At 32.8% G+C, this 23,235-nt stretch overlaps 1 pseudogene; it reads left to right on the forward strand.

Annotated features, from left to right (window-relative positions):
• Positions 1 to 13,591: 13,591 nt before the first annotated feature.
• Positions 13,592 to 14,271, forward strand: LOC147824551 (high mobility group protein B1 pseudogene; annotated as a pseudogene).
• Positions 14,272 to 23,235: the final 8,964 nt, after the last annotated feature.

The following is a 23,235-nucleotide window of genomic DNA, read 5'->3' on the forward strand; positions in this document are numbered from 1 at the left end:
GATATTTAAGCAATCAGAATTTAAAGTGTTTGTGTAGAGACAAGGATACTTTATAGTAGCTATTTTCAAATGAGTATACTTAATTCACATGGCTGTTGTGCACTCAGTGATGATAATCTATTATGTAGTGGGCACCAGTAAAATGCCATTACCTAATCCATCTTTGTTCCTAATGATTCACATGAATTTGTTGTCATTTTTTTCTTTCTATTTTTGTGTATGATGAGGACACTTGGACTGAACCTTATTGATCATGACAGTTTTCAGTATGGTTAGTTAACTTATTCAACAAATACTTATTGAGTATTTACTAATTGACAGGAGATCTGTAAAGTACTTGGATAAGTTATGAAGTTATGAAGAGCAAAGGATCAGTTCCTGCCCTCCTATGAAAGTAAACTCAACAGTACATAGTGCTAGTAATCCAAAAGGCTTTTGCCAGATAGTACACATTCTAGAACTTTCAGTGAGTTATGTGTTTTTTCAAGGTTTAAAATAATACTCTATCATTTAAACTACAAGTCATAGATATACACTGTCCTATTCTATACAAGAAAACTGTGTTTCATACAATCTCATATTACTACAAAGATACTAATTATTGTCTAAGAGAAATCACAGCATAAAATTGTATAATGTGAATGTGAGCATTCACAGAAAAATTAACAAACTTTAGAGAGGGAAAGCACAAATATAGGATTCAGTGTAGTATTTCTCCATGGGACACAAAGGCTGTAAGTGGGAAGTTTATGAAATCCTAAGGATTGAGTCATTTACTGACAAGTAATAAATTCCCCTAATGCTGCAACTTACATTGAAACACTTGTATAACTCATTTTCTATGACACTGAACGCTCTTACTTTTGGGTCCTAATAAAAGCATAGTGTTTACTGAACATGCTTCATTCTTTAAATTCTTTGAACAATGGAGATTATTATCTTCATTTTAGAGATGTGGAAACTGAAATTCAATGATACAATAATTTGTCCAAGTCAGGTGGCTAGGAGCCAGCACAGCTAAAATTCAAACCGAGATCTGAGTTCATAGTCTGAGTTCATTCTCTTACATTAACCTCTTTCTGATCAAATGAATCAAAAAGGTAAGATGTTGATGAACATCCTTAGATACTGAGGGTTTGTATTTCATGCTGACATGGCATCATAGTGCTACATATAGCTGGTGATCAATACTTAACAAATTGTACATCTGTGAAATTGTTTGGTAAGTTTAACAGAACTATTTGTCATCTGTCATCTAAAATAGCTTATTAAATTATTAAAACTAAATTCCAAGTATTCCAAATAAATGACAATGTATCAAACAATTGTGTGTTTAAGCAAAATCAGGTCAATAATACTGTTATGTTTATTATTATTGTTTAATATGTGCTGACAACATTGTCTCACATAAATTTAAACATTGGTTAGAAAAGTTTAAGGAAAAAAAGCTTTCAAATATTTCACACATTTAACTTTTGATTTCAAAATTTCAAAATCCCATTTCTAGTGGGCCAGGACTATTATCTTGCAAAACAAATTACAGATCATCTCTTAGATATAAAATCTTTTGTATTGCCAAGCCAGTGTTAATTTTAGCCTCAGCAAATAAGACTAAATATCAAAACATTAATCAATATTTGATATTTATCAGTAAATACCAAAATATTTACTAACTTTAATACAATAGTTATCTTTCTGAATCAATTCATAGACAAAATTACTCAGATGAGGAAGTATTATCACAGAGTTATATAAGAGGGTTGAACTGTAATGAAGATCACCTTCTGTGCCTTCAGCCTTTAAAATGCTGAAGAACAAACAAATGTTTGATAGTCTTTATGATACAATCTCTCTTTTGAAAAGGAATTCCAGCAAACATATAAGAATCATGTTTACAAAGTTAATTTTTTAATCCAAGTATTTAAGAATGTATTTCACCCATAATTAACCAAGTGGCAGTGTCTTTCTTAGATTTGTTAACATCATTTTAGTTGAGTTTTTTTCAAAATTATTTTAATGATAGGCAACATGGGAGAATTTATGAACTGAATTTTTGCATTTCAAAGTCAATATGAAAGGCTGAGGATGTAGCTCATTAGGTAGAATGAATGCCTATGAAGCATGAGAAGCTGAGTTTAATCACCAGGATCACACAAAACAAAAAGAAAGCCAATATGAAATTTGTGTAAAATTACATGATTAGCTTCTATTTTCTGTTTTGTAAAATTGTATTTTAGGATAAGACTTTGATTCTGGTCTTGCTGCAAGACTTAAGTACCCCTAGATTTTACTAGTGGGATTTAACTTAATAAACTCTGGTTGCTAGAAAGCATAAATAAATTATCTTTGCTGTATTCAGTATTAAAAGACAGATTGTGATAACTTGTTATGCTATGTATAAAATACATCTTGGAATGTGGATTAGACTTCCTGAAGAAATGGTTTTAAGAATAAAGGTTTTAAATAATATAGCTTTAATTCTTTTGTCTCATCTGTTCTTTATTTTAGTATCTAAAATAGTTCATGCAGGGAGAGAAGTAAATTTCATTCAAATCTTTTGTAGTTTATAGTTGTATACCATAATAGTGGAGATGGGAGGAGGGACAAATCTAAAATTTTATGGCCAGGCAAAACCTCAGGAAGAGGTGACACATATGTAGGCAGAGGGTGGGAGAGCAAACCATTGGTTTGAAATAAGTTCTGACAATCAGTGGTTTAATAATTTTACATTTAATGTTTGATACATACAAAATTGCAGGTTTTTTTTTCTTTAAAGGGGTCATGTATTTTCATTTTTTTGTGTTTCACAAACACTACAGGAGAAGTCTGTGTGTCCTTATAGGAATGTCTATCTTTTTCATCTCCTATAAATATTTTCAGTGCTTTTGATCTTTTGTAGATTTATAATATTACAACTAGATTGTTTGCCAGTTACAGTTTACCTAGAGCATCAGTTCCTCACAGACTCAAAACTTTCTTCTATTCTGGAAAATTCTTAGCCATTATCACCTTGAATAGTTTCTTACATGCATTTTCTTCTAAAAGAAATTGTATTTTATGTTTACAACTTATTTTTAGATCTCAAATTCTTTTGGAGACAATAAGCTTTCCCAATTCATTTTTCCAATACTGGGAGAAGCTTTCAATTTTTTTCCTAGAATGAGGGTTATTTCAAGGCCTCAGAAGTTATGGCTTCCACTTATAACTTTCCCATATTTACATCTGTGTCCATTTTTTCTTATTCTGTGTGGTCCCCAGAACCTGAGATTTTAGAGCCAAACTCTGGGCCTTTATCTAATCCAGTCTCAAGTTGCTTCTGTAGTTTCAGTCTTCTCTTTACTACTCTGGCTCTTTTTCCCCTTTATATTTAATATCAGTATCTTTTCATGTTTTCTTTAGAATTCAGAAATGTAAATCTTTTTTATTATATTTTATCCAGGATCTCTGTATGCCTGTGTGTAAGTTTCCATACGTGTGTGTGTGTGTGTGTGTGTGTGTGTGTGTGTGATGGCCCATTTATACCAGCTCAGTCCATCATGATGATGGAAAGCATCTCAAATATTTATAAAGATTGGGAATATTTTTAGATAAAAAGTAGACTGTAGATCTACAGAAGGTAGGAGAATATTTTATATTGCAGTTATTTCTTTATTACCTACACATAGAAACTTGATGTTTTTCTACTTTTAAGAACTTATAATCAGAGGTACTTAATAGTTTTTCATTGAATAATTTATGAATGAAGATATCTAAAATATTTTATACAACTGGATGAAGTAATTGTCTTCAGAGGTTTTCCATTTTTATTTATGGTGGAACAATTCCTTTCATTCTTTATTCAAACAAACAATTATGTTAAATTATTTCTACTTGTCAAAAATATCCCTGAATTCACAAGTTTTCAATCTATTGCAATTTTTATTTGTGTGTATATGTTTGTTGACAAATAATTCCATTAATATGATGTATACATTCTAAAAGTCAAAGGTTTAGTAACAGTCATTATTGAAATGAAGAATAAAAATATCCTTACCTTGTCAGATAACATTAATGAAGACTTCTTATAGGCTATTACATTTGCAGTGAGAATTCATAGATAAATAGAATTCTGATGTCAGGGTGACAAGTAACAAGGGAAAAGTATTTCAGCTAAAGAAACAACAGCTAATGCAAATGCAAAAGAGGATTAAATGAGGAAAAAATAAGTAAACACTAGTGGAAACTTGCTTTATTATTATTATTTTATTTATTTATTTATTTATTTATTTATTTATTTATTTATTTATTATTTATTGCTGTGGAATAGATCCTAAGAAGGCATCCTGGGAGGTTAATGTAGAAATATTGGCAGAGCAAGATCATGAAACTTGTGTTATGTCATCCTAAAATGTTTGCCTTTTATTGTGTTGGAGACACAGTGTCCTTAAGGGATTTTAATAGGGAAATGATATTATCAAATTAGGGATTTAGATGGCATGTTCTTGGAGCAATATGGAAATGGTTTGCAAATGAAAAAGACCACTTAAGTGCCTGTCAAGAAACTGTTATGCCCTCACCTAAGGTGGCATAAGAAGACTAGTCTGAAGGTGAGAGATTACAGAAGTAGTAGGAGGTCAAATCTACATGGTTTTCTAAATCCTGGAGTATGTGAGTGGATTGAAAATAGTACTTCCATCAACACAAAGTAGAAGGTGATTATTCCTTCTGAATAGGATGTAAAGATTAGAATTTTTTATTCTCTGATGAGAAGGATTTAAACTATTCCTCCAAGATCTAAGAAACAAATTAGGTCTACAGGCAATATTCATTGTTTGTAAATGATCTGAAAATGGTTCTGAAATTTTAATTTAAAATCTGCATTGCTAAGTTTGTAAGCACCCAACAGAGTTCCCTTCTACTATATGTAGTTTTAAAATCCTAATCCAAATGTGGATTGTAAACATACTTGCTTTCACCAAATTCAGGCAACCTCATTAACAGTCACATCATCTGCAGACAATGTTTAATTGCTTCTTCTTCTTAATCTAATCAAAACTAGCAGGTATAATTTTTTTCGAGGATAAAAACTCCAAAAGAGTCAAAAGCAAGACATAGAATTGTAAAGTGAAACTTTTGTAGTAACATTTTGAGCGATTTCTAGCAGTTGAAAAATGCTTATTGGTTGCCTAGAGGGTTATGCTAAGGAAAACAAGACAGAAATCCAAGCTGTAGAAGTCATGAAAACCTTTGTCATGGCAAACAATAGTGAAACTCAACATTGCCTGGAAGGGGAAATTTGAGTCTGCAATCTGTTAGACTTTATGCACTGATAAGCGATAAGGTTCTGTGCTGCATTTTGAAAAGAATATAGTAAACACAATTCTAGACAGACCTGCCTTAGGCTTAACATGACACTTAAGTGCTCTGAAAGCAAAAAGAAAGACAATTCTGGACACATTGCAAACTACTTTTATTTTCTAGCATTAAAGCTAGAACATCAAGTAATATTTATTAACAATAAATAAGTCCTCTGTCCTGTGTTTCATCTAATCTATATAAACTTTAATCTGAAGGGAAAAAGTATTTAGACTTTAAATAAGAAGGATATATGTGAATGTTTGAAAATTATATCATGATGGTTTTTAGTTTTTTAATGTTACCATTCCAAAATTGATCAATGCAATTGTAGTAGAATAAATAATCCCAAATAAATCATAGTTGAAATTCATTTCTAAAATGGAAAAATAGTAACTACTATGTAATTACCAGCTTTTATGACTATACATCTTTGGAACATAGGAGATCCCAAGACAGAAGAGATAAGGAATAACATTGTCTTTTATTATATTGGGACAAGCATTTCATGACCTAACATAGAAATTAGCAGAGTTTCCAGAAACAAAGCATTCTACCAGTATCTTCAAAGTAGGATATTCTATGCAACTATACATGATGACACTTACTTAAAAATTAAATGAAATAAATAGACTGTTTTATGGACATGCACTAAAATATTCTTCACTATAAAATGAAAGAAATATGATTTCTCATAAAATTATGGAGGATTTGATGTTGGAAAACAAAATTAATTCTATAATTTGATACAAAGGTTCTTTTTCTAACAATCCTAATATATGAGATTACCTACACAATTAACTATTACATGTATACAATGTAAATAATATGAAGAGAAGTGTGTGAAATATGTGTTGCATTGACAAAACATAGAATTAAAATTTTTCCTCTTATCATTTTTAATTATGTAAGTTTTAACTTACCTTTCTATTAGCTATAATAGCACATTTCATAATTATTAAAGGACTTAAATTTTGTTTTTTGACATCTTCAATGTAAGACTTATAAATATATGATAAAATCTTTACAAAAGAGATTGTAAAGATCTACACAATTATTAAAAATTATTATTGGGGTTTCTTTTAATTCAAAAAACTTTCTAATTACTTTATAACTTAGTCTAATTACAAGTGACTAAAATTTTAACATCAACGCAATACATCTATGATTTCCCTAAAAACAAAATGAGAATTTAAAATTTTCATTATTTTATCAAAGTTTAGAGCAGAAATTTCCCTTATAGTAGTCTAAGAAAAACTGTGGGGTATATTTGATGTTAAAAAAGACTTGGGAATAAATCTGAATTCTACTACCAATGGCTTTATGGCCTTGAGAAAATTAATCAATATTTTATAAATGAAAATTTTCACTAATCTCAGTTTTCTAAAGTATAAAATGAACATGTTAATTTTGAAATGAGTAATTTGAAACAAGAGTAATATTGGAAATTCTTTTCTTCCCTAGAGATAACACATATAAAGTAATTATCAAAGTACTCAATATTCAGTAGATTTTTAATAAAAAATGTAGGATGAGTAGAAGTAATAATTAGTAGTGATATTACCATAACTGTAGAGAAATGCAAAATAGTTATATTTAAAATTCTAAGTCAAGAGAGTTACTTTAATGGGAAAGATTTTTTTGGGGGGGGGATTGTTTTAATAAAAAGTAACATATAAACTACAACTTTTCTTTTTCTTTTTGGAATTAAATTCTTTTATTGGTACATTGTAGGTATACAACACAATTACATTTCTCATTGGGAATTGTACCTTTACATAATGCATCTTGGTTCTTATTGTTTCCCCATTCCTAGCCTTCCCTTCATGCCCTCCACCCTCCCCTATTTACAAAGACTTTATTTCCATTTTTTCCATTTCTCAGCATTTTTCCCTTCCCTTCTTTCCTTTCCCCTGCCCCTCCCACTACCCCTATCCCTTTGGACCTTTTCTTCCTATTTTACATTATCAATTATTCATTCTAATCATTGGAACATTTTAGGTATACAATATAATGACATTCATCATTGGAAATTTGTACCTTTACATAGTCTCTCTTGGTTCTTACTTTTCACCCTTGCCCAGCCCTCCCTTCAACCCCTCCATTCCTCCCTATTTACAAAGATTTTGTTCCTAATTTTCCATTTTCTCATATTAATCCCATTCCCTTCTATCCTTTCCCTTAGCCCTCCCACTTCCTTCCCCTTTGCCCCTTTTCTTCCTATTTCACATTACCTATCATACATTTAGTCCTTATTTACACTTTCAGTTTCTCACACCAGAGAAACTATTTGGTATTTACATGTGTGTCCTATTTATTTCACTTAAGAGTATTGCCTCAATGTGCATCCACTTAGCTATAAATGTCTCTAATTTCTCATTTTTTATGGCTGAGTAGTACTCCATTTTATAAAAAAACACATTTTCTTTATCCAGTCTCCAGTTGATGGGCATTTGGGCTGCTTCCAAGTTTTAGCTATCACAAACTGCACTGCTCTGAACATGGGTGCACATATATCACTGTGGCATGATTCTTTTAATTCTTTGGGGAAGATCCCCAGCAGGGGAATAGCAGGGTCAAATGGGACTTCCAGTCCAAGTTCTTTGAGGTATCTCCGTACTGATTTCCACAGTGCTTGCACCAGTCTACACTCCCACCAGCAGTGGAGCAGGGTTCCTCTTTCCCAACAGCACCACCAGCATTTGTTATTGGTTGATTTCATGATAGCAGCCATTCTTTCTGGAGTGAAGTGGAATCTCAGTGTTGTTTTCATTTGCATCTCTCCAATGACCAGTGGTGTTGAACATCTTTTCATGTATTTATTTGCTATTTCTACTTCTTTGTCTGAGAAATGTCTGTTCATTTCAGATGCCCATTTTTCAATTGGATCTTTAAATTTGGAAAGTCCGACCTTTTTAAGCTCTTTATAGATTTGAGATAGTAGACCTTCATCTGAGGAAGAGCAGGTGAAGATTTTTTTCCCACATTGTGGATTATCTCTTCACACTCCTAGTGATTTCTCTTGCTGTGAAGAAGCCTTTTAATAAGAAGAGATCCCACTTGTTGATTGTGTGTGCTAGTTCATGGGCAACTGAGGTTTTATTCATAAAACCTTTTCCTACACGGATATCTTCAAGGGTTCTACCTAACCTCTGTTCCAACTGGTTCAGAGTTTCTATTTTAATATTAAGATCTTTAATCCATTTTGATTTTAGTTAAGTGCATGGTGAGAGATATAGGTCTAGTTTTAATCTTTGGCAAGTTGAAGCCCAATTTTTCCAACACCATGTAGTAAAGAGGCTATCTTTCCTCCAGTGAGGGTGTTTGGCTCCTTTGTCGAAGATGAGATGGCTGAGTGTGTCTGGCGTTGTTTCTGCATCTTCTAATCTGTTCCACTGGTCCTCAAGTCTGTTTCTTTGCCAGTACCATGCTGTTTTTATCACAGTAGGTTGGAGTAGAGTTGCAGGTTGGGGATCGTGATACTCCCTGCCATGTCTCTGTTACCTAAAATTGCTTTTGCTATTCTGGGTCTCTTCTTGCTCCAAATGAATTTTTGGATTGTTTTCTCGAGGTCTATGAAGTATGCTGCTGGGATCTCAATTGGAATTGCATTAAATCTATATAGCATAAACTACATTTTTCTAAATTCCATTTTGACAACCTACCCATCCTTCATGGTAGTTTATCACTTGTGATAAATATTATGTCAAATTTTATTCATAATCAAGAAATACTGTGTTATGGCTTATATCTAGATGTCCTCCAAAAATCTCATGCACTCATAGGTTTTGGGGCTTTGGGGAGTGATGGAATCATAAGCTTATGATACTGGATTAGTCCACTGATTGGTTTAGCATAGTTCTGGGTGTGGATAATGGATTTAGTAAAAGCAGGAAGACCCACCCTGGGTGTGAGTAGAACCAACCAATAGGATGTTTACCTGGACAGAATAATAAGGAAAAGAAAGAAAGTGCTGCTTGCTCCTTGCCATGCCACCCTACTTTGGAGCCAGCTAAGCCCTGAAACCTCTGTAAACTGTGAACTAAAAGAAACCTTTCCTCTTTTAACTTGTGGGTATTGGGTATTTTGTCCCAGCAACAGAAAAGTGACTGAGACATACTGCTTCAGATATCATCCAAAGTCATAGACATATAAAAGTAAAAAAAGTCTTTTCTACAAAAAATCAAAAACAAAAACAAGGCACTGCAGATAATATTAAGGAAATGAACATGCATATAAATAAGTACTGAAATATTGAAAATGCCAATGAGAGTGAGGAAAGATCAAGGATTGAGAGGAAATCTATGTCAAATACTGGAGGGATTATTCAGTTCTTTAGGCAGAAATTAGCAGATGGAACTAGAGTTTAAAGAAGAGTAAAAGTAAAATAGATAATAAAGTGTCTTTCATAGCAAAGCCAAAGTCTATTAATTATCTGGTTTTTTTGAAGAAATTTGCTTAATGTGATATTGTATTATTTGATAAGAATGAAGATGTTATGCAGAAGAGGTTTAGAAGAATCATAAAGCCAGACCTGCTTTACAGTGCTAGGAATTTGAGGTGTTTTTTTCTTTGATGGTGATGGAACAGGAAGGAATAGCATAGCCAAATTTCCACTTGAGAAAAAAGAAATGGAAGTTTATTTTGAAGTATGAAAGACAAATCTAAGGATATGAGTTGCAGAATAAATAAAACAATTAATTTTATTTATGAAAAAGTTAGGGGCCTAATTTTATTTAGACATGAGCTAAAGTCATAAGTTGCAGACTTATGACTTGAACATTAGAGGTCTATTTTTAAGTAAAGGACATGGTAGTCACCTTAAAGACCTACAAATTAACTTAAGAGAGTTTTTTCAAAGTCGATATTGTAAGATCTTGATTATCTGTTAGACATAATGTCTTCATAATTGAAGAGAAAATACTATACATGTTTGAAATAGACTTTATTTTATTCAACTTAATCAATCAAAATGTTAGTACTTGATATAATTTGGTTAATTCACCACTACTCAGTTAATTTTCTTTTGGTTTGTAAGTTTCTAATTAGAAAATGAATTTTTTGGAAATATTTTAATGTAAATTAAAGTAAGTCAAATAAAGAAAATCAAAACCCATAGTTACTTCATCTTGATAAATGACCACTGTTTTCGACTTGAAATTTTTCAACGTGTATTTGGTTCACAGATGTGTACAAATTTGTGTTTCTGGAGCATACATTGTTTAAACAATTTGGACTTGTTGCATTAAAATTCATTTTCATGTTTTGAAAATTTTCACAAAAACATACTGAGCATTCCTGTGTAAAATCACTGGAAACATCTTGAATAAATTCTTGAAGATAAATTGTACATCAATGGGCAAAGGCATTTTCAAGACTCAGTAGAAATGAAGCTGCCCTAAGGAAAGGCTGTGTCAAGTTCATTGCTCATTTTTATCATTCATGCTGAGCATCATCAAGTTTTTTTTCTGATTTAATAGAAAGCAGCCATTTTATCATTATTATTTTATTTATATCCCTTTAATTAATAATATTGGTGAAAATGCTTTCTCTTAAAATTTGGAGAAAGGTCTTCCTCATTCAACTTTGGTAATTCATATGTATCTAGGAATCTGTCCATTCATTCTGTGTTTTCCATATTAATGGCATATACGTTCTCAAAGTAGGTATTGATGATCCTCTGGATTTCTGCTGGGTCTGTTGTAATTTCACCCTTTTCATTGCTAATTGCATGGATTTGGGCTTGTCTTTCCTTTTTCTGATAAGGTTGGCTAAGGGTTTGTCAATTTTGTTGATTCTTTCAAAGAACCAACTCTTGGCTTCATTGATTTTTTGTATCGTTCTCTTAGTCTCCATTGCATTGATTTCTGCCCTGATCTTTAAAATTTCCTCTCTTGTATGAGCTTTGGGTTTGTCCTGCTCTTCTTTTTCTAGAAGCTTGAGGTTCAGCATCAGGTTGTTTAATTGGGCTCGCTCTGTTTTCCTAATATGAGTATTCACTGCTATGAATTTCCCTGAAAGACTGCTTTCATTGTGTCCCATAGATTCCGATATGTTGTACTGTCATTGTCATTTAATTGTAGGAGCTGTCTGATTTCTTCTTTAATTTCTTCTGTGACTCATTGGTTATTCAGAACTGTGTTGTTTGATTTCCATATTTTTTTGAAATTCTTGTGGTTTCTTTTGCTATTGATCTCCAATTTCATCGCACTATGGTCTGATAATATACAGGGGATAACTTTAATTCCTTTTCACTTACTTAAACGTGTTCTATGTGTGAGTATGTGGTCTGTTTTGGAGAATGACCCTTGTGCAGCTGAAAAGAATGTGTATTAAAACAGAAATGCTGAACTGGCTGGAAGAGAGGTTAGGTAGAACTCTTGAAGACATTGCGGTAGGAAAAGATTTTATTAACAAAACCCCAGTTGCCCATGAACTAGCACAAACAATCAACAAGTGGGATCTCTTCTTATTGAAAAACTTCTTCACAGCAAGAGAAAGCACCAACAGTGTGAGAGACAAAACAAATGTGGGAAAAAATTTTCACCAGCTATGCCTCAGACAAAGATCTACTATCTAGAATATATAAAGAACTTAAAAAACTCAGACCTCCCAAATTTAAAGACCCAATCCAAAAATGGGCATCTGAAATGAACAGACATTTCTCAGACAAAGAAGTAGAAATAGCAAATAAACATATGAAAAAATGTTCAACATCACTGTTCATTCGAGAGATGTAAATGATAACAATACTGAAATTCCACCTCACCCCAGAAAGAATGGCTGCTATCAAGAAATCAACCAATAACAAATGCTGGTGGTGCTGTCGGGAAAGAGGAACCCTGCTCCACTGCTGGTGGGAGTGTAGACTGGTGCAACCACTTTGGATATCAGTATGGAGATACCTCAAAGAACTAGGACTGGAAGTCCCATTTGACCCAGCTATTCCCTTGCTGGGTACCTTCCCCAAAGAATTAAAAGAATCATACCACAGTGATATATGTGCACCCATGTTCATAGCAGCACAATTTGTAATAGCTAAAATTTGGAAGCAGCCCAAATGCCCATCAACTGGAGACTGGATAAAGAAAATGTGTTTTTTTATAAAATGGAGTACTACTCAGCAATAAAAAATGAGAAATTAGAGACATTTATAGCTAAATGGATGCACATTGAGGTGATCCTCTTAAGTGAAATAAGTAGGATACACCTGTGTAAACACTGAACAGTTTCTCTGGTGTGATAAACTGAAAGTGTAAATGAAGATCAAAATGTACAATAGGTAATATGAAATAGGAAGAAAAGAGGCAAAGGGGAAGGAGAAGTGAGGGGGTAGGGGAAAGAAGGGAATGAAATTAATATGAGAAAATGAAAAAAATGGAAACAAAGTGTTTGTAAATAAGGAAGGGTAGAGTGGTTGAAGAGAGGGCAGGGGAATGGGGAAAAAATAAGAACCATGAGAGATTATGCAAAGGTGCAAATTTCCAGTGATGAATGAGATTATATTGTATACCTAAAATGTGCCAATAAAGTTAATTAAAAATTTGTTTGGAGAAATGGGAATTTCTTATTTTTTTTTCAAAACTTGTACATAAGCAATATAATTTCTTCCATCTGCACAAAACAACAAAATAAAACATTGCCAATACACATACAGAATTATGAAGCACACATTTTTCCTCCTTCTGTGTATTAAAATTCAAATATATATATATTTTTTAATAAAAAATTGTATTTACTTAGAAGCATTCAGAATGTCAAAAAAACAACTGCAACTTTTTTTTGCAATTACAGAGTGGTATTCAGTTAACAAAACTACATTTCTTATAAGCTGCATTAGAGACAACTGAAGATGAAAAACTATAGTCCCCATATATAACTAACTTGTGCTGTGCACCAACAAGTACCTGCTTTAAATTTCCATGCCAATTTACAGCCCCCGTACTGCACCAGGCAAGGTTAGTGGCTATTGAAATACCACAGGACAGGGCTATCTAAAGACACATTCGGTAGTGTGTTAACTATACAAAAAAGAAAAAGATACTGTACAGTTTAAAAACAAATCTTACACAGCCTTACATTTCAATTTTTTTTCTTTAAAAGGAGTGAGTTGTGTACAGGGGGGTTAAATGCTTTATAGACAAGAAAAAAAAAACTGCACTAGAACCAACTTATTCATCATCATCTTCTTCTTCTTCATCTTCATCCTCTTTAGTGCCGGGGCAAGTGAAAGGCGGACAGGCACTGGGCAACTCTGTGCCTCACTGAGGAAAACAAGTAAACATGGGCAAAGGAGATCCTAAGAAGCCGAGAGGCAAAATGTCATCATATACATTCTTGGTGCAAACTTGCCGAGAGGAGCACAAGAAGAAGCACCCAGATGCTTCCGTTAACTTCTCAGAGTTTTCTAAGAAGTGCTCAGAGAGGTGGAAGACCATGTCTTTAGAAAGGAAAATTTGAAGATATGGCAAAGGTGGACAAGGCCCGTTATGAAAGAGAAATGAAAACTTAAATTCCTCCTAAAGGAGAAACAAAAAAGAAGTTCAAGGATCCCAATGCACCCAAGAGGCCTCCTTCAGCCTTCTTGTTCTGTTCTGAGTATGGCCCAAAAATCAAAGGAGAACATCCTGGCCTTTCCATTGGTGATGTTGCAAAGAAACTGGGAGAAATGTGGAATAATACTGCAGCAGATGACAAGCAGCCTTATGAGAAGAAGGCTGCCAAGCTGAAGGAAAAGTATGAAGAGGACATTGCTCCCTACCGAGCTAAAGGAAAACCTGATGCAGCAAAAAGGGAGTTGTCAAGGCTGAAAAAAGCAAGAAAAAGAAGGAAGAGGAAGAAGATGCAGAAGATGATGAGGATGAGGAGGAGGAAAAAGATGAAGAGGATGAAGATGAACAAATATATATTTATATATTTGGAGATACATCCTTTTAAAATCATAGAATTAAAAACAGGAGGAATATTATCTAAATATAGTCACCACTTATAAGAACAAGAGACAGACTTTTGGAACTAGAAAGAAACCAAGAGGGCAGTGTTACATATACTTCGTTTATTCTTAATAAACAAGATTGTAAGGAAACTTCTAATACAGACATTATAAAGAAACAGAAGTAGCTATTTATCATAGATCTAATATTTAAGTTGTTATGACCCAGCTTAAAAAGCAGTATGAGAGGAATATGCTTATTCGATTAATTATCCATCATGCCATGTGTCCAGACACACTTAGACTACACACTAACCTCAAGAAATTAAAATATAAAATTTTAATTTTACAAATTGGCTTTAGATATCATGATTGTCTGTATTTTGTCAATAAGATTATGGTAAGGTAATGATAACATTTAGATTCCAAAGACAGTGGAAGTAGAGAGTAAAAATTAAGTGCCAAGGAAAATTGTTGACAAACTTAGTGTCATTACATCAACTATTTGAAGATTCACAAAGTCCTGAAGATGTTATAATTTAAAAATGTCAAATGTGACATTTATTAATGGCAAATGAGGATGTATCAAAGAATTACAGTACAGTTAGAGCCATTTTCATGTCAATAAGCTTTCTGAAACTATGCACTTAATTAATCTGTATGTATCAGTGGAACAAAAGAGCAGGATTCCATTCCTTTGTGGTTCCTGCCATCAAATGTAGAAATGATAGAATTAACTAATTTTTCACAATTTCTGACTCCGAATAAGTTTAAATTTAAATATACTGTCTTTCATTTAAAAGCTGTTCAGGAAATATTTTTGAACTGAATTGAATTTAAAGGCTTATTATTTTTTTCTAAAAGTCTAAGCTTGCATTTTCTGCTGTGCAAGAGGGAAAATTTAGGGTTCATTTAGTAGCATATTTCCAACATTTAGATTAACTCCTAGGGTATCCAATTAGTATTATAGAGATTATATTATTGTTCTACCCTAGCAAATTTTCATATAAAATAAAAATTTTTAAAAAACTGAATCAAACAATAATTGCTACCATCTATATGTTAGACTTAATTGAAATATAATTGAAAAAAATGAATTACCAGGCTTGTTAACTAACAAAATTCATAAATCGCTTGTCTTAATGCAACCTTAATGTAGTTCTTAGACTGAAGTGTGTACACACACACACACACACACACACACACACACAGGCACGCACTCCTCACACACAAATAGAAGCTTCGGGGAATTTTTAAACTGTCCTGGTTATCAGCTTATCCTTGTAAGCTTCTGCTTATCTTATCAACATAAGGCATCACTCTTGCTTCCTTCTGCTAATAAGGTCTGGAGAGAGATTTCCTCTAGCAAGCTTAGTAATTCTTTTTGCAGACAGAAGTGTTCAATCTGTTGCCTCTCTCCTCACTTATCTCATTACTTAGGTTTTTTTCAGGACAACCAAAGATTCAAATGCATTTTTCCTCATTGCTAGAATTTTACAATTTAAAGCAAAAATTCTTTTTTTCCTTCATAACATTGATTCCAAGCAGATCTCATTTTCTTTTTCTTTTTTTTAAATGTCTAAACTATTATACAGAAATATAGATTCTGGGGTAAGTCATGAATCATGCTTGAGGCAAACAAGAGTCATGTTTCTGGCACTTTTACACAACACAATGGGAAAATTACTTAGCTCTCATTTCCTCTTTTTGTAACCTAGTGGTGCAAATGAGAAATTCACAGGGTAATATCAAAAATTAATGAGTTAATATAATCATTATATCTGCATGTTTCATTTTTACTACTACTATTAATACTAATGAAATAATCTATTATAGAGGGTCTGATGTGATTGCTGTGTAAGTTCATTATATTATCACTTATGCTCACCATTCTAATTAAAGAACAGTTGTTATCAATTTACAAACAGCAGCCTTTGAAGATAGATTTTAATTTTAATATTGCTTCAGTAAATATGAATGACAGATATAAACAAATTATAGCTTCATTGGGATAAAACACTTGAAGAGAATGGAAGCAAAAGAAGACGTGATTCATTGCTGAGATTTGGGAGTCATGGAAAAAATATCAGTGTTCAAGTAGAAATCAAATACAGCAAAATTAGCAAGTAAGCATTATAGTTTGAAAGACAAAGTAAATGCTATGGGACAAAATAACAGACATAGTTTGTAAGAACTATGAGGTAATCTTCTCAATGAACAGCTAACTTATCAAATCCTTCCTGGAATCCTGAAGCTTGTCAAAGACTTCCAATCTTAAGAAGAATGTGAAAACTTGTAGAGAGTTCAGAGGACAGGCACAAAGATAATGAATTGGTTGTAAAGTAAGACCTACAAGAGAAGGTGAAAAGATCTGGAATTATTCAACTTGGAGCCATGAGCAGAGAAGTTATTTAAATTCTCATGGCAAAAATATATGGTATCCATCTCCTGCTTCTCCATGAATTAAAAGGAGGAAATCACTTTAAATCTTGGGATAGAAAATTTATGGAATTTAAACAATAATTTAACAAGCAAGTTCATTACACATCATTAAGGGCTCTGGAGAGTGGTTTACAAAATGTACATGGTTCTTTAAGTTGTATAATTTATTTAGATATTTATTTTACTTAGCTGTGAAGGTGCAGTCTTTGATGAAGAAGAGAAATGGCCTAGATGACCTAGCAGGGTCTTTGCAACCCTAAATTTCACTGAAATCCAGAGTTAAGTATTAATAGTTCACTAAATCTTTGCCACATTCTGAGCCTTGCCTCTCACTCATTTGTTTCAGGATTGTAGGAGTAGTAGGAAGCTGAGGTGATTTGAACCAAGATTAGTCTGGGAGAAGGGATGGGTTTGGGCATAGAAGGGAGGCAAGATAGTAGCACACTTGAGAAAAACTGAAGAGAGAAACAGCTTTTCTAAGGCATAAAAGTTTGAAAGGTAGAATAGGACTCATTCAGGCTATATAATGTATTTGAGTGTGGTTGACATGTATTGTAGGTGGACAGAATAGGAGCTGATGGAAGATACTGGAAAGATTCCTGGCATCACAAATGAGGTGTTTTAGTTTCAAAATAAAGCTAGTCTTCAACTCAGGTGTGAAGTCTGAAAGTGTGTTTAAGAGAGGAATGCTCTGGTCAGATTTCTTTTTTCAGGAAAATTACAATGACAATAATGTGAATGACAGATTACAGGCATGGGGACATGGTCAGTCCATATACAGCTAGTTCATCTGAGAAATAGCAAGGATCCAAAGTAAGTCCTAATAGGTATAGGGAAGAGGAACAAAAGTTAGGGTACTAGGAAGTGTGAGGTTCCAGATAATATCTAGTTTGATATTTCTCATAGCTAGAAGAAAAATGTAATTCATCAGCAGGATCCTCAATGATACAGAGATTATATTGAGTCATTTTTTCTTAGCAAATTTTAAGCAAAGGAGTGATTTTTAAATGGGATTAGATATTGTATGAGGTAGTAACAATTATCAGGATGTTTCTTAGTGTCTCAGTGTGGAGACATATAGCTTGATTTTCTTGAGACAATCCTGGCTTACACTTGCTATCCTTTGATGGAGGAATGAGTAAGCAAAATGAGTATAAATACATACAATGGAATATTAGCCTTAAAAATGAGGGAAATGACACATACTACAACATAGATGTATGATTTCACTCTCATGAGATATTTAGAGGAGTCATCCTATGGAGATAGAAAGAAGAAACATGGTTGCCAAGAAGCAAGGGGGAGAAAGAAATAGGGAATTGTTGATGGGTACAGAGTTTTAGTTTTTTAATATTGAAAAAGTTCTGGATATTGACTGAATAACAATGTGAATGTACTTAACACTATTGAACTATGCCCTTTAAAATGGAAAGAGTGGCTAAATTTTATATGAACTTCACCACAATTATTTTTTTAAAGCTCATGGTTAAGGCTGTTGCCTTTAGTAATTACATGAAATCTTTTTTAAATTTTTGAGATAAAAATAATAAAGGAATGATTCTGTGTATATTGAAGATTCCATGTACTTTGCTGCAGTGTTTGGGATTAACAGTGGGAAGTTATTTGATATTCTAATAAGCTGTAATGTCCTATGGGATTCAGAAGTTATTTTATATTGTTGTCATTTTCTACAATCAGGTCTCTGTGCTAAGAAGGAATTTCTTTCCTTTTTGAGGATGAGGACAGCAAATACAAACCAGAACTGTCCCAAGAAAATCAGGTCACATGTCATTTATCTTTGGAAAAAGCCACCTGAGTCTTGCAATTGTAAACTTAGGAAAAGTACATTAAATCTCCACAATGCTTGGTCATATATGTCTGTTAACCAATAACATCAAGGAGGACAGTTAGGTCTCATTGTTACGATTAGCCAGAGTTAAGACTCTGTGGGGATAGTTTATGAATTCCTGTTAGGCTAGATCTAATGATCATGAACACTAATAGCAAAGCCTTTGGACTAAAGTTTCTCAGATAATTTTGACAGTTTCAAGAGAGAAAATTTTAATGAGCCATTCATTCTACTTTAGGTAGAATGAATGTTGAGGTAATGAACCTTCTGGTTAACACAGTTCCACAGAGCATAGTCTTCTCTAAGTTGAAAATGTAAGGGATAAAGCATCTTTTCATTATCAGATGAGTTTTATTTTTACAGAGCTTAGAGAAAGACTAGAAGGAGCAAGAACAGACAATGAGAAAGCAGAAAATGTTAACATATCTCTGACTGTAACAAAGGGAAGAGCTGGAATAAGCATTATTTCTAGATAATCTAATAAAACAAAATTTTAACATATGTTTATCTCAATTTTAAATTTTCTTAGGATTGTGTCCTTAAATTACATAAAATAGACCCTTGGGGGCAATCTCATTAAAATTTTTCTGAAAAAATCCATTTAGGATAGTTATGAACCTTCCCTATCCACAGTGAATTATAGCATATAACATTTTTCATACACTCTGATGGACAAATTATATTAGTACCACCAGAAATCTTCTGGGTAAAACAAAAAAGGTGATTTTTAACATAGTCGTTTCCTCACCGAATTCCCAGAGTTGACTGTCTAATGCTGGCATTGAGGGAAGACTTGATGACAACAGTAAAATTTAGTTTTGACTTTTCATTTTTGAACTCATTGGAGAATCTAGTGTTTTATAAAGTAGCGCAGTTTGTATTTTAATTTGCTAAAATAATATTTTTTGATTGTGCAGTGTGCTTTTTAGTATGTGATTTAATCTTCACATAACTAATTCCTTAATTCAGTCTAAATAATATAATATAACTTAGTATAATTATATCCAAAAAGCAAGAAATTTAGCTGGGTTTTGATATGGTTGTTATGCTTACCAGTAGCACCACTTCCAGTCAAAATTCTATGTTGCTGGGGAGAGGGATTTAGCAGTGTTTCCACTGCTTGTCTGGCAACCGCAAGGTCCCAAATTCAATCCCCAGTACAAAAAAAAAAAAAAAAAACTATGTTGTTTCCAAAACACCAAAAATCATTAAGGAGCAAAATAACTATTTGAACAGATATTTCTTTTCCTATCTGTGCCTACTTGACAGTGCTTAGTAACCAGAGCACTAATTAGACATGAAACGTTCTAGTTTTTGCCATTGTGTATATTCCTCATTTTGTGAAGGACAATTTTAATCAAACATTTCCATCATCTGGAAAAGGTTTATTTTATTTCTGTCTGTATTTTATCTTTCAAACTAATGCAGAACAATTGTTCTTTTTATATCCATTGCCCATATTAACAGGTATGTGTTTTGTTGCTTCTGTTATTAATTTATTTTGTTTTTCTTTCCAAAAGTAATTGTAGATAAGTACTTGTTCTTAGATTTATCTAAGGGGTTAATCTGGAGGATTTTTTTTTGTCAAAGTATCTTCAAAATGCTCAGAAGAACATTGTGGAGAAGGAAGTTTATCATCTTAGAACCTTTGTAGCTCTTATTAAGTCTACCATCTCAAGTTTATGACAATCAACAATTAAGTTGAGTTGAACAGTAGTAATATATTCTCCCTTATTGGACCAGGATAATTTATGAAAGTATTAGTGAAATAGTCTCTAATAGTAGGACATTCTTTTCCTTTGTATGCAGAAAGTATTTTTCTATTTTTATAATCTTTTTACAGCGTTCTTTGGACACATTTTGATTCAATGTCATTACATTGATAATCAATTCACTCCCATTTTTCCAACCAAGTTTTAGCATCCTTTGCTCCTAAGAAGACATTTCTGGAACAAATTTACCACTTTACTTGTGAGGATTAGGAAAGCTTTTTTAATTAGATAAAACAAACCTAATGTTGACTAAGGCAGAAAGTCAGCAAGGCTAGTCATTGTCTCCAAATATGTTACAAAACACTGTGAAAAAGTCCTACTCGACAGGACTGTATATGGGAAAGATTGGTGGAGACGTAGGAAGAGAGTCTGGAGGAGGGGCACAATAGGAAAAACTACAAAGAACAAGGGTACTTGGTAGGAGGTGGGACTCACAGTACAGGAGAAGCCTGGAGAGCCAGGGTAAAGTTGCGTCTTGAGTTGTTTCTGAAGGAGGTACAGGTGAAGTGTGAATGTTAGATCCTCCGCATAGTGGATATACCACTTTCTTTTCTCAGGGTAGCAATTTTAGAATTTTCTTGACTTGTTAGGTCCTTTTTACCAATCAAAATATGTATTTTATCAAATTATTCTGTTAGAATCCTTTGATTCCCAAGATGTTACAGAGGTAAATTATTTTATTCATATCCAACCTCTCCAGATAGGCTCCTGAATCCTACCTGGCCTTTACTAAAATCTTACAAGACTTGCAAATATTTGGATCCTTTGTTTCTCTAATACTTCTACATATAACTCAGACAGTGATCCCCAGGCTTTTTAAATAAATGATGATTATTTTCAAATGATGAAAACAGGAAGCACATTATAATCTCAAGAACCACTTCATCTGTAAGAACCTTGAGTAGTGAAACAAACCCATCTCAATCTCTTGTGAATAGAAATTAAAAGTAAAACAGGGTGCGATTGATGCTCAGTATAAAGCTGAGAGCAGGCCCTAGATGTTCAGAGTTTGGGAGTCTCAGAAGTTGAGACATCAATGGCCTCCTGCAAACTCTGTTCTTGTTAAAGTAGCCTATGCCCAGAATCATGGGGGGCCATACTCATTTACCAGACAATTTTGTTTTTAGAAGATACAAAGTTCAGTTTCTGAATATAGGTTCTATATTCTTTTATTAATGCACATTAATTATATGGAATAATGGGTTTCATTGTGAAATTTTTATACTTTGATAATACCTGTATCCCTTTTGATAATATCTGTATCCCCTTTACCCTCACATTGGCTCCCTCTCTGCTCCCCTGATCCCTTTCTTTAACATTGTTCTGTCTACTTTTGTATCATTGTTTTCTGTGGTTTCCACATATAAACAAAAACCATGAGATATTTGTCTTTTGAACCTGACTCATTCTGCTTAATATGCTCATTTCAAGTTCCATCTATTTTCCTGCAAGGGATGTGAATTTTCTCTTCTTTATGATTGACTAATATTCTATCCTGTGTACATACCACATTTTCTTCACTTAGTAATCCATTGACAGGCACTTAGGCTGACACCATAACTTGACTATTATGACTGTTGTGGTGATAAGCATGGATGTGCAGGGACTTCTAGAGTATACTGACCTTAATTCCTGTAGGTATACAAGGAGTGGTGCAACTGTAGCCAATGGTAGCTCTATTTTCAGAAAAATCTCTATACAGTATCTAGAATGGCTGCACTAATTTACACTACCACCAACAGTGTAGAAAGGCTGCTTTTTCTCTCATGACTATTGCACTTATTGTTTTTTGTGTTCTTGATGATAGCCATTCTGACTAGGGTGAGGTAGAATCTCAATGTAGTTTTGATTTACATTTCTCTGATGGTTAAAGATGTTAAACATATTTTCATATAGCTATTGGCCATTTGCACTTATTCATTTGAGAAGTGTCTATTCTGTTCATTTGTTCATTGATTGATTAGATTATTTGATTTTTGGGGGTGTTAAGTTCTTTAAGTTCTATAAGTATTCTGGATAATAATCCTCTGTCAGAAGAGTAGCTGGCAAAGATTTACTGCCATTTGGTAGGTTGTCTCTCCATTTAAAAAAATTACTTCTTTTGCAGTGCAGAAGTTTTAAAAATTTGATTCAATTGTAATTGACAAATCTAGCATCTGTACACTTTTAAATATAGGTGCATTTTATTTGTTCATCAAACATAAAACATAAATGTAGGCTATTTAAATTTTTCTATCATTGGTTTACAAATGATGAGTTCAAAGCTGCCTAAATGAAAGTAGACAGAATCTCACCATTTCTTTATTTAAAAGGCAGCATCAGAAGAATATGGCAACTAATGATACCTAATAATTGTTAGCTCTTGTCTTAGGTTCTCTTTTAAATATAGGTTAAAAAAGAAAATTTGTCCACTGGGATAAGAGAAAGGAACATAGTTTAAAATATGTATGTCTTAAGACTTTTGCTTTCAGAAGAATATTTGAGTGACATTATTCCATTTCATGATTCTTATATAAACAACTAAAATGTTAAATTTTACATTAGTTTGTTCTATGATATTAATTTCATAGCATAAATTAAAAGTAAATGTCAATAAAATAAAATTTAATATATATTTTAAAATTTCAAGAAATCTTTATGATCAATAGGATTATAACAAAATTTTAAAGGAGAAAATTTGATATTGATATTTTTCAAAAACATGCTGTAAATAAGTTGAAACATCTGATCTGTGATATGAAGATAATATAAAATAATGCTTCATAAGCATGTCTATATTTATTATACACTCATCTAAAAAATCTGAAAGGAAATAATTTAATGTCTTTCTTTCCTTGAATTGGGAAAGAATATATTTTAACTGTAAAAGAAAAGACAACTCATTAGTTTCTTTTTGCTTTTATTTC

Source organism: Heterocephalus glaber, unplaced genomic scaffold (assembly GCF_053883595.1).
Source record: "Heterocephalus glaber isolate CG9 unplaced genomic scaffold, H.glaber_assembly_v1.0 deba00001538, whole genome shotgun sequence".
NCBI lineage: Eukaryota > Metazoa > Chordata > Mammalia > Rodentia > Bathyergidae > Heterocephalus > Heterocephalus glaber.